We start from the raw sequence: 10,348 nt of genomic DNA, 5'->3' as shown, positions 1-10,348 counted from the left end.
TTCAAGGAGAAAAGGTGGACGTTAGTGATATTAAAAGTGTTCTGGAAAATATGGGAATAGAGCTCACGCCTAAAGGAAGACTGGAGCTGATGAATAATCTGCCAGTTGATTGTAAGCATTTCAGATAACATTATAGCATTTAAAAGAACTTAGAGTTGTTGTGCATGTTTTTGTGAGAACTTTCATAATTTAGATTCATTACATGGCCAATGAAAAAGAAAGATTTTCCCCCAAAATTTTATAATTCATTTCTTATAGTTCTACTTTAGAAAGATAGCCCAACTGTGTTACTTAATTTTTAGTTTGAAAATAATCTGCTGTCAGTCAGGACAAGGAAATGTCTATCCTTTCTTTTGAAAGCAAGGAGAAGGCTTCTCTGAGACTAAGCTGGAAGTATGAGAAAATAAATTGAGTGGGAGTGAACTAAAAGAGGAAAAATAAAGAAATTAGAGAGAAGACAGGGCAAATTAAGAGGTATGGGGCCAATGAATTGGTACAGAGGCCACATTAAGATCTTTTTTCACTCTATAATTTTGTTGTTAATTTAGATGAAATGATCACTTCTTTAGGGAAAATCATGAAGTCTTGTCTTTCTGAAATTATGCTTTTAAAATGACTTAATGAATTTCTCCATCCCTTCTGTGACTTGATTTGTTCCTTTCTTATAGCTGATGGAAAGGTCTATCAGAAGAGATTGATGGATGGTGTGAAATCTCTTAAAGGTGAGTGAATGATAAGGGAATGGTAAGGGAATGGTGGATGAAGGTGAGATCTTCATGTTTTATATTTATACAATTTTCTAATCATTAAATTGTGATTCCTGCTGTCTTGACTATATACTGATATCATGTATATGTTTCTTCTGTAGATCTGAATTTATTTTAGTAGCCAATCCTGTGAGTTCCGTCATGGAGGGTAGTCCTATACTCTTGAGATTTTCCAGTTTTTTGGCAGGGAAGAAAATAATCAGAGTCTATGCCAGCACTTTTTACAAAAATGGTAGAAATAAAAGCTTATCAGACATTTTCAGTAAAGTTGAGACATGCAGTCGGGAAATTGAGAAAACAAAAGCAAATGCTACTTATTGGTTAAAAGTCTTAGATTTATATTTTCCTTTACTATAAATTGCTAAGTAGCTGCTCAGTCAGCTGGCTATCAAAAACCAGATTGAGAGAAGATACTCTATTTCTAGCTCTGTTATTGACATTCTTGATATAGAGCTCATTGGGTCTTAGTCTTCATGCATCATGATAATCATAATTCTCTGAAAAAAATACCTTTTGTTAATATGTAATAATTAGGTTTTACCCATATATCTCTCTTTTTCCCAAGGTGGCGTTGTTGATGTTAATAAACTGGACACTGTTTTACAAAACATGGAGATGAATCTCACAGAAAAGGAAATTAGTGACCTTAAACAAAACTTACCAGTTGATGGTAAGCAGCAAAGATATATTTATGTTATTCGGGACAATCTGAGAGTATAAGCTTCTGTATAAGAACCTCCAAAAATTCTTATTTTGCACTAATATGATATTTAGAAAAGCTTAGAGAAGAATCTGCACTGGCAGTAAATTAATTCTGTCTCTTGTTATTTGAAAAATTACATTTCAACAATTTTCCACATTCACTAACATTTAGAATATGCTCATATTTCCTATTAGACCCCTGAAGATTTAGAGAGAATTTGTATAGGAGAGTTCATGGAGAAGACATAAAATGCAAGAAACTTAAAACTAGGAAAATAAAAAGAGAGAAAATAGACATTGCCAAAGGTGCAAAATTATTTCAAATGTTATCCTGTCATCTATTTACGTAGACAAAAAGAAGAAAAGAGGACAGGCAGGAACGAGAGATGTGGGATGTATTCCCTATATCGTAGACACGGGAAGATTTCCATCAGTTACCCCGGGCAGCAAGGACCATAAAACATGCAGGCCAGAATGTGCAGAATCTTTCCTCTACTTATGCAGTTCCATACATCCTGACATTATTGCACTAGATTCATGATGCAAGGGCTATTCCCAGACTGCAAAATGATTAATAATTTAGTTATACGATACAAGAGAATAAAAAACAGTTCCTAGGTCAAGGAAATGGAGTCCCTGGGTGGTGCAAATGGTTAAGCCCTCAACTACTAAAGGAAAGGTTGGTGGTTTGAACCCACCTAGAGGTGCCTTGGAAGAAAGGTCTGGCAGTCTGCTTCCAAAAAGTTAGACTTGAAAACCCTATGGATTGCTGTTCTACTCTGAGTCTGAATTGACTCAGAAGGAACTGGTTTGTTTTTTTTATTTTTTTAGGCCAATGAAAATGGCAGGGAAATATTGAGTAGATGACAATTTCAAAAAATCCAATTTAAACAGTATGGAGTAGTTCACTAAATTTAAATCTTGCTCTTTTGGGACTGAACAAAATGGATAGTTGGTTCTTTAATGTTAAAAAGCTGAAAAACAAGAAAGGCCTGGCGATCTGCTTCTGAAGGGTTACAGCCTTCAAAACGCACAGAGCACAGTTCTACTCTGACACGTATGGCGTTTGCCACGAATTGGAATCTACTGGTGGGCAACTAACAGCAAGAAGAAGGAGTAGCCAATACTAAAGTCCACAGCTGGAGCCAAGTTTAGGGAAGAATTTCCTTCTTCACAGACACTTATACGTAACACACAATTTGTGTTTTCCGCGTGTGTGTCTGTGGGAGGGGGTGTTCGAATCAATTAGCCACAAAAACAAAACATGCACGCAACAACTACAACAAAAATTAATTACAAAATTAAACAAACACATACAGACAGAAGAGAAACAGCGTTCTCTATGCACCATGGATGTTTAAGTCTAGCGATCTGTTGATAAAGGGATAAATGTTTACATTTCAATTTAAGTGGGAGCCGTGCCTGGGAAACTCAGGAAACGTTCTTTAGCGACAGTGCCCCTGGAAAAGATATGTGTTATAAGTTTGGTGGAAAAAAATGTTAAAAATCAGACTAAAATGCAAACACTTATAAAAAAGCAAAAAAAAAAAAAAGGCTAAAAAACAAATAAAAGTCCCATGAAAAGGTTAGACCTGAATCTCAAAACTCTGATAGTAAAAGAATGATCAAGTAATCAGAGGTGCATTGCTGAAACAGACATATTGCTATAAATATGATTTCATTGCCCTGGATCTCATTGAAATGAAGTCATACTTAGGGTTTTTTTTCCCTTCACTTGCAAAATATTTTTGAAAGGAGTGAAAATAGAATGAAATTCCATGGCCAATAAATATTGATGATTTCACATTATATGTGTGCATCAGTAGTATCATTTCTATTTGATTTACATGTTTTCCTTACAGTTAATGGGAAAGTTGACATGAAAACATTAACGGAAAGATTGAAAGCTTTTACTGGTGAGTAATAAATCACTTAAAATGAGAGCTTCATGTTTATACTGCATTATGTTTTTGAATGGCATTTTTTCAATATTTTTATTTTAGCTTTTTTACACATTCGTGATAAAATACTTGTTTTTAATACCTACAGCTTGAGTTTGCTTTATCTAACATTCTGATGTATTTTTAAACTGAGCAATATAGCTCTCTTTACCGTTATCTAAGGACTTCAAATTAAGATTTGCCTAGTAAATTAGAAAACCTTTGATAAGATAAAAATATTTTAATTGTGTAGAGAATATTATAATATTCATATCAAAAAGATAATTCCAGTAACTGTTGGCAGAATATATAAATTTCCCATCTCTATTACCTTATTTAACTCACTGGCCAATTATGACGCCAAATTTGTTCTTTGCTGTGTTGTCTTATGCTCAGCAGAGAGCCTTCCTTTTAATTTCTATAAAATTAAAGCTGAATGTTTCTCCTTCTGTCCTTACACTTTCTCAAATAAAGGATGATACAGTTTAGGAAGAATGAATTTTTTACCATTGTTTGGAGCCATTAGAGTTTTCTAAGTTTTATTAAAACATTTCTGTCTTTTGAAAGGAAAAAAAGTTGATGCCAGGGACTTAAAGAAAGTTCTGGGAAATATCGGGATCCAGCTCACAGAACGGGAACTTACAAAGCTGCAGAAAACTCTGCCAGTTGATGGTGAGCCATAGAGGTGACACTGAGGCCTTCCAGGGAGGTCGATTTGCAGCCCTGTATAAAAAGTTTTAAATTTTACTTATGGGTTTCTTCTTAAAAATGCTGAAAATGATTAAAAAACCTAAGTTGATTGGAGAGCCACCAAGCATTTTGGTCATAAGTACTGATGTCAGGTAAGGATCCAAGAAAACGTATTAATATCATGCATGTAGGCCACTGAAAGGTCTGAGTAATAAACAGCAAAAGGAAGGAAAATGTGGACACTGAGGATCTAGTAAAAGGAAAGGAAGGACAAGTCAGGGAATAAAAAAGGGAAATGAGGTAAGGAAATGTTCCCAAATGGTGGAGTCCCTCCAACTGTTGCCTCAGCTGCCAAAAACTACACAGATTTGTCATGTTTAGACTTTTTTCTTTACCTGACCCCAGTTTTGCTAGATGGGGAGATAGGATAGATTTCTCAGGCAAATCATAGAAAAATTTTCTAAACTGTCTTATTGAGGTTAACCAATAACTTTGAGAATGCATATGTTGTACCTTTATTTTTATAGATTCTGGAAAGGTATTTCACAAGAACTTATTGGATACCATAAAGTCTCTCCAAGGTAAGAAATTTGAAGACAGGGAAGGCTGAAATTCCAAAAGTTAACATTTATACGTGTGTGTGTTACCAATTTTATGCTCCTATCTACATTCCCAATTTAATATATTGCATAAGTGTTTTACAGTATGACTTGTAATACGCCTTTGGAAGGAGTCCATATTCTCCTGAATATTTCTGAAGTTTGCCTACAAAAATTCATTTGAAATCTAATTAAACAAAGCAAATAATAAACAGTGACCAGTTTTGTTGAGAATTGACTGAACTGCATCAAAATCCTAATAATATACAAATATTTTCCATTAAATTTCACCTACTAACTCTTTAGGTTTCCTCTTAAGTACTTTTTTGTGGTTGTTGAAGGCAGTTTAGTAATAAACGTAAAGCAAAGAAGTAGGCTTATGAGCTATTCCACTTCTGACTCCTCAGTTCTTAGAGCAATAGCAGAGAAGTAAGTAGGGAGAAAGTAGGGAAGGGACACCTGGTGAAATGAAGTCTCAAGGTGGAATTTGCCTCCTGACAATCATAGATCCTTGAGAAGAGCAGCAATCTGGAGCAATGTGTGAACGAAGTGGCAAATGCTGTCCATGGTGCTGCCCCATTTTAATTCTTCCTCTGTGCTTTATCCATTCTGTTGAGTGTTTGTTTTTTTTAATGCTTTATCCATTCTGTTGAGTATATTAATATAGGATAGGCATTGATGATCAGAAGCTTAAGTTGTTAGTCCCTCCACTCAAGATGGGAGAGATCTGTTCTTTTCTTTTGTCCCAAGTGAAGTTCTGCTTATCCTTTTTACGCTCTGGGCCTCTTATTTTGAAAGATGGCTTTTTGTTAGTGAAATAGCTAAAGGATAATGGGCTTTGAAGCCAGATGACCTCTCCCACTTTGTGACTATGGAAAGTTACTTAATCCCTCATTGTCTCCGTTTTCTCATTTGTAAAATGGCAATAGTCAAATTTCAAACCACCTAGGGTATTGTGACAATCAAATGTGCTGATATATATAAATTGCTCAGGACAATATCTAGAACATTGTAACTGCTCATTAAATGTTAGATATTAATGTAATTGCTGCAGAAAACTTTCTTCTACATATAATGTCAACCTACCACTATTGCATCAACTTTACGGGATGTTTTGGTAAAGTTCTTTTTATTATGTTAGGTGATATATAGGTTTGCTTTTTATATTCTTATTTTTTAAATGATAAATTCTTTATATTCTTCAGATAAAATAAATTATATTTCTAAACAATATTCCAACAGCACTGTTGTTGTTGTTAGGTGCTGTTGAGTTGTTTCTGACTTACAGCGGTCCTATGTGCAAGAGAACCAAACACTGCCTGGTTCCTACATCATCCTCACGATTGTTGTTATGCTTGAGTCCATTGTTACAGCCACTGTGTCAGTTCATCTCATTGAAGGTCCTTCTCTTTTTTGCTGACCATCTGCTTTACCACACATGATATCCTTCTCCAGGGACTGATTCCTCCTGATAACATGTCCACAGTATGTGAGATGTAGTTTTGCCATCCTTGATTCTAAGGATTATTCTGTTGTACTTCTTCCAAGACAGATTATTTGTCCTTTTACCAGTCCAGTATTCATAGCCAACACCACAATTCAAAGGCATCAGTTCTTCTTCAGTCTTCCTTATTCATCATCAGGCTTTTGCATGCATATGAGGTGATTGAAAACACCATGGCTTGGGTCAGGTGCACCTTAGTCTTCAACGTGACATCTTTGCTTTTCAACACTTTAAAGAGGTCTTTAGCAGCAGATTTGTCCAACACAATGCATCTTTTGATTTCTTGACTGCTGCTTCCATGGGTGTTGATTGTGGATCCAACTAAAATGAAATCCTTGACAACTTCAATCTTTTCTCCCTTTATCATGATGTTGCTTATTGGTCCAGTTGTGAGGATTTTTGTTTTATGTTGAGGTGCAATCCATACTGAAGGCTGTGGTCTTTGATCTTCATCAGTAAGGGCACTTCAAGTCCTCTTCACTTTCAGCAAGCAAGGTTGTGTCGTCTGCATAACGCAGGTTATTAATGAGTCTTCCTTCAGTCCTGATGCCCCTTTCTTCTTCATGTAGTCCAGCTTCTTGGATTATTTGCTCAGCATACAGATTGAATAGGTGTGGTGAAAGGATATAACCCTGACACACACCTTTCCTGACTTTAAATCACACAGTATCCCCTTGTTCTGTTTGAACAACTGCCCCTTGATCTATGTACAGATTCCTCATGAGCACAGTTAAGTGTTCCGGAACTCTCATTCTTCACAATGTTATCCGTAATTTGTTATGATCCACACAGTTGAATGCCTTAGCATAGTCAACAAAACACAGGTAAACATCTTCCTGGTATTCTCCGCTTTCAGCCAAGACCCATCTGACATCAGCGATGATATCCCTTGTTCCACGTCCTCTTCTGAATCTGGTTTGAATTTCTGGCAATTCCCTGTCGATGTACTGCTGCAGTCACTTTTGAATGATCTTCAGCAAAATTTTACTTGTGCGTGATATTCATGATATTGTTTGATAATTTCTGCATTCACTTGAATTACCTTTCTTTGGAACAGGCATAAATATAGATCTCTTCCAGTCGATTGACCAGGTAGCTGTATTCCAAATTTCTTGGCATAGATGAGTGAGCACTTTCAGCGCTGCATCCATTTGTCGAAACATCTCTATTGGTATTCCATCAATTCCTGGAGCCTTGTTTTTCACCAGTGCTTTCAGTGCATCTTGGACATCTTTCTTCAGTACAGTTGGTTCCTGATCATATGCTACCTCCTGAAATGGTTAAATGTTGACCAGTTCTTTTTGGTATGGCGACTCCATGTATTCCTTCCATCTTCTTTTGATGCCTCCTGCATCATTTAACATTTTCCACAAAGAATCCTTCAGTATTGCAACTTGAGACTTGAATTTTTTCTTCAGTTCTTTCAGCCTGAGAAATGCTGAACGTGTTATTCCCTTTTGGCTTTCTATCTCCAGGTCTTTGCACATGTCATTGTAATACTTCACTTTGTCTTCTCTAGCCACCCTTTGAAATCTTCTGTTCAGCTCTTTTACTTCATCATTTCTTCTTTTTGCTTTAGCTACACGATGTTCAAGAGCAAGTTTCAGAATCTCTTCTGACATTCATTTTAGTCTTTTCTTTCTTTCCTGTCTTTTTAATGACCTCTTGCTTTCTTCATGTATGATGTCCTTGATACCATCCCACAACTTGTCTGATCTTCGGTCATTAGTGTTCTATATGCCAAATCTATTCTTGAGATGGTCTCTAAACTCAAGTGGGATATACTCAGGATTGTACTGTGGCTCTTGTGGACTTGTTCTCATTCTCTTCAGCTTCAACTTGAACTTGCATGTGAGCAATTGATGGTCTGTTCTGCAGTTGGACCCTGGCCTTGTTCTGACTGATGATATTGAGCCTTTCCATTGTCTCTTTCTGCAATGTAGTTGATTTGATTCTGTGTATTCCATCTGATGAGGTCCATGTCTATAGTCATCATTTATTTTGGTGAAAAAGGTATTTGCAATGAAGAAGTTGTTGGTCTTGCAAAATTCTATCATGGGATCTCCAGCATCATTTCTGTCACCAAGGCCATATTTTCCAACTATCGATCCTTGTTTCCAACTTTTGCATTCCAATCACCAGTAATTATCAATGCATCCTGATTGTGTGTTTGATCAATTTGAGAGACTGCAGAAGTTGATAAAAATCTTCAATTTCTTCATCTTTGGCTGAAGTGATTGGTGCATAAATTTGAATAACAGTCTAGTCTTCCTTGTAAGCGTTGGATATTATCCTATCACTGACAGTGTTGTACTTCAGGATAGATTGTGAAATGTTCTTTCTGACAGTGAATGCAATGCTATTCCTCTTCAAGTTGTCATTCTCAGCATAGTAGACCACATGATTGTCCAATTCAGAGTGGCCAATACCAGTCCATTTCAGCTCACTGATGCCTAGAATGTCAATGTTCATGCATTCCATTTCATTTTTGATGATTTCCAACTTTTCTGGATTCATACTTTGACAATTCCACATTCTGATTATTAATGGATATTTGCAGCTGTTCCTTTTCATTTTGAGTTATGCCACATCAGCAAATGAAGGTCTCGAAAGCTTGACTCCATCCATGTCATTAAGGTCAACTCTGAGGAAGCGCCTGTTCCCCAGTTGTATTTTGAGTGCCTTTCAACCTGAGGGGCTCATCTTCCAGCACTATATCAAACAATGTTCCGCTGCTATTCATAAGATTTTCCCTGGCTAATTCTTTTCAGAAGTAGACCGCCGACTCCTTCTTCCTAGTCTGTCTTAGCCTGGAAGCTCAGCTGAAACCCGTTAACTATGAGTGACTCTGCTGGTATTTGAATACCAATGGCATAGCTTCCAGCATCACAGCAACACACAAGCTCCCACAGTATGATAAACTGAAAGATGCGTGGGGGTCAACAGCACTGCAAAACCAAAATTATCAAGTGTCAGAGGTAAATTGGGTGAGGTTCTTGGCAACAAAACCCCTTCCTACTCTATGTCTGATAGATTTACTCCAAGTCCCATTGCTCAACGCCCTCATAAACTATTTGTTCTATAGAACTGGCCCCCAAGACAAGGAAATAGGTTCTGATCCCTAATCTGTAGCTGCCTATTTTTATGCTCTTTGTACGTGTTAAGCTAGAATTAAGAATCTTGTGTTAAAAAACAATACTTGAAAAGGATACAGGATTTAGATTCAGAAGCCCTGACTCAAAGCCTTCCAAAAGTTTTCTCATTGGTAAAATGAGGCAAATCTTACTCTACCTCTGTCTCAGGATTGTTGTGAGGAATAAAATCCATAATATAAAGTGCTTTGTAAATGTAAAACATATGCAAATGTTAGAAGTTCTGTTATTATCAAGAGGTCACTGAATGTCATGGTCATGCCAACACACATATATATAAAAAGAATATTTGAAGCATTATGCTCAAGGCTTGAAAATCCCCAATTGTCCAAGGACAGCAGTCAGAATTAGTACTTCCTCTGACACAGGGATAGATTCAAGCTACAACAGATCTGGAGATCGAACAAACATGGTGACCTTTCTCAAAAGTCTAGACCCTTAGAGTCTTTTTATGAACACTAATGTTTTTAGGACTGAATCCCCTTAGTTATCTTGCCAGATGCTTAACAGTAACCCTGTATTACAATGTTAAGTGAAAAAACAAGGTGCTGGTGTTATTGAAGTTGTGGGGTACAATTTAAGCTGAAAATGTTAAAAAAAAAAAAAAAATAATGGATTACTACTAAATGTGTAATATGAAAATGATTTAAAAAATTTTTAAAGCAAGGGGCAAAAAAGTAATAGTCATTATAAGAATATGGATTATATTTTCTCTTGCATTAAAAAAATTTTTTAATAATAAAACAGCAAATTTAAGAAAACACATACACAGGCATGGTTTTCCTATATTCTTTTCATTTTTATTTCTGTAGTAGGGAAGGTTAATGTGAACAATCTGGATCCTGTTCTGGGACACATGGGGATCAAGCTCACAGAAAAGGAATGTGAAAGGCTAATGAAAAATCTGCCAGTTAGTGGTGAGCATTGTGTCTTATAGGGGAGTTTGTGTTTGTCTGTATATAAGAATTACTAAACTTGTGTTTCTAATGCTATA

This window comes from Loxodonta africana, chromosome 18 (genome assembly GCF_030014295.1).
Source record: "Loxodonta africana isolate mLoxAfr1 chromosome 18, mLoxAfr1.hap2, whole genome shotgun sequence".
In the NCBI taxonomy this organism is placed as follows: domain Eukaryota; kingdom Metazoa; phylum Chordata; class Mammalia; order Proboscidea; family Elephantidae; genus Loxodonta; species Loxodonta africana.
This window is presented reverse-complemented; position numbering follows the sequence as displayed.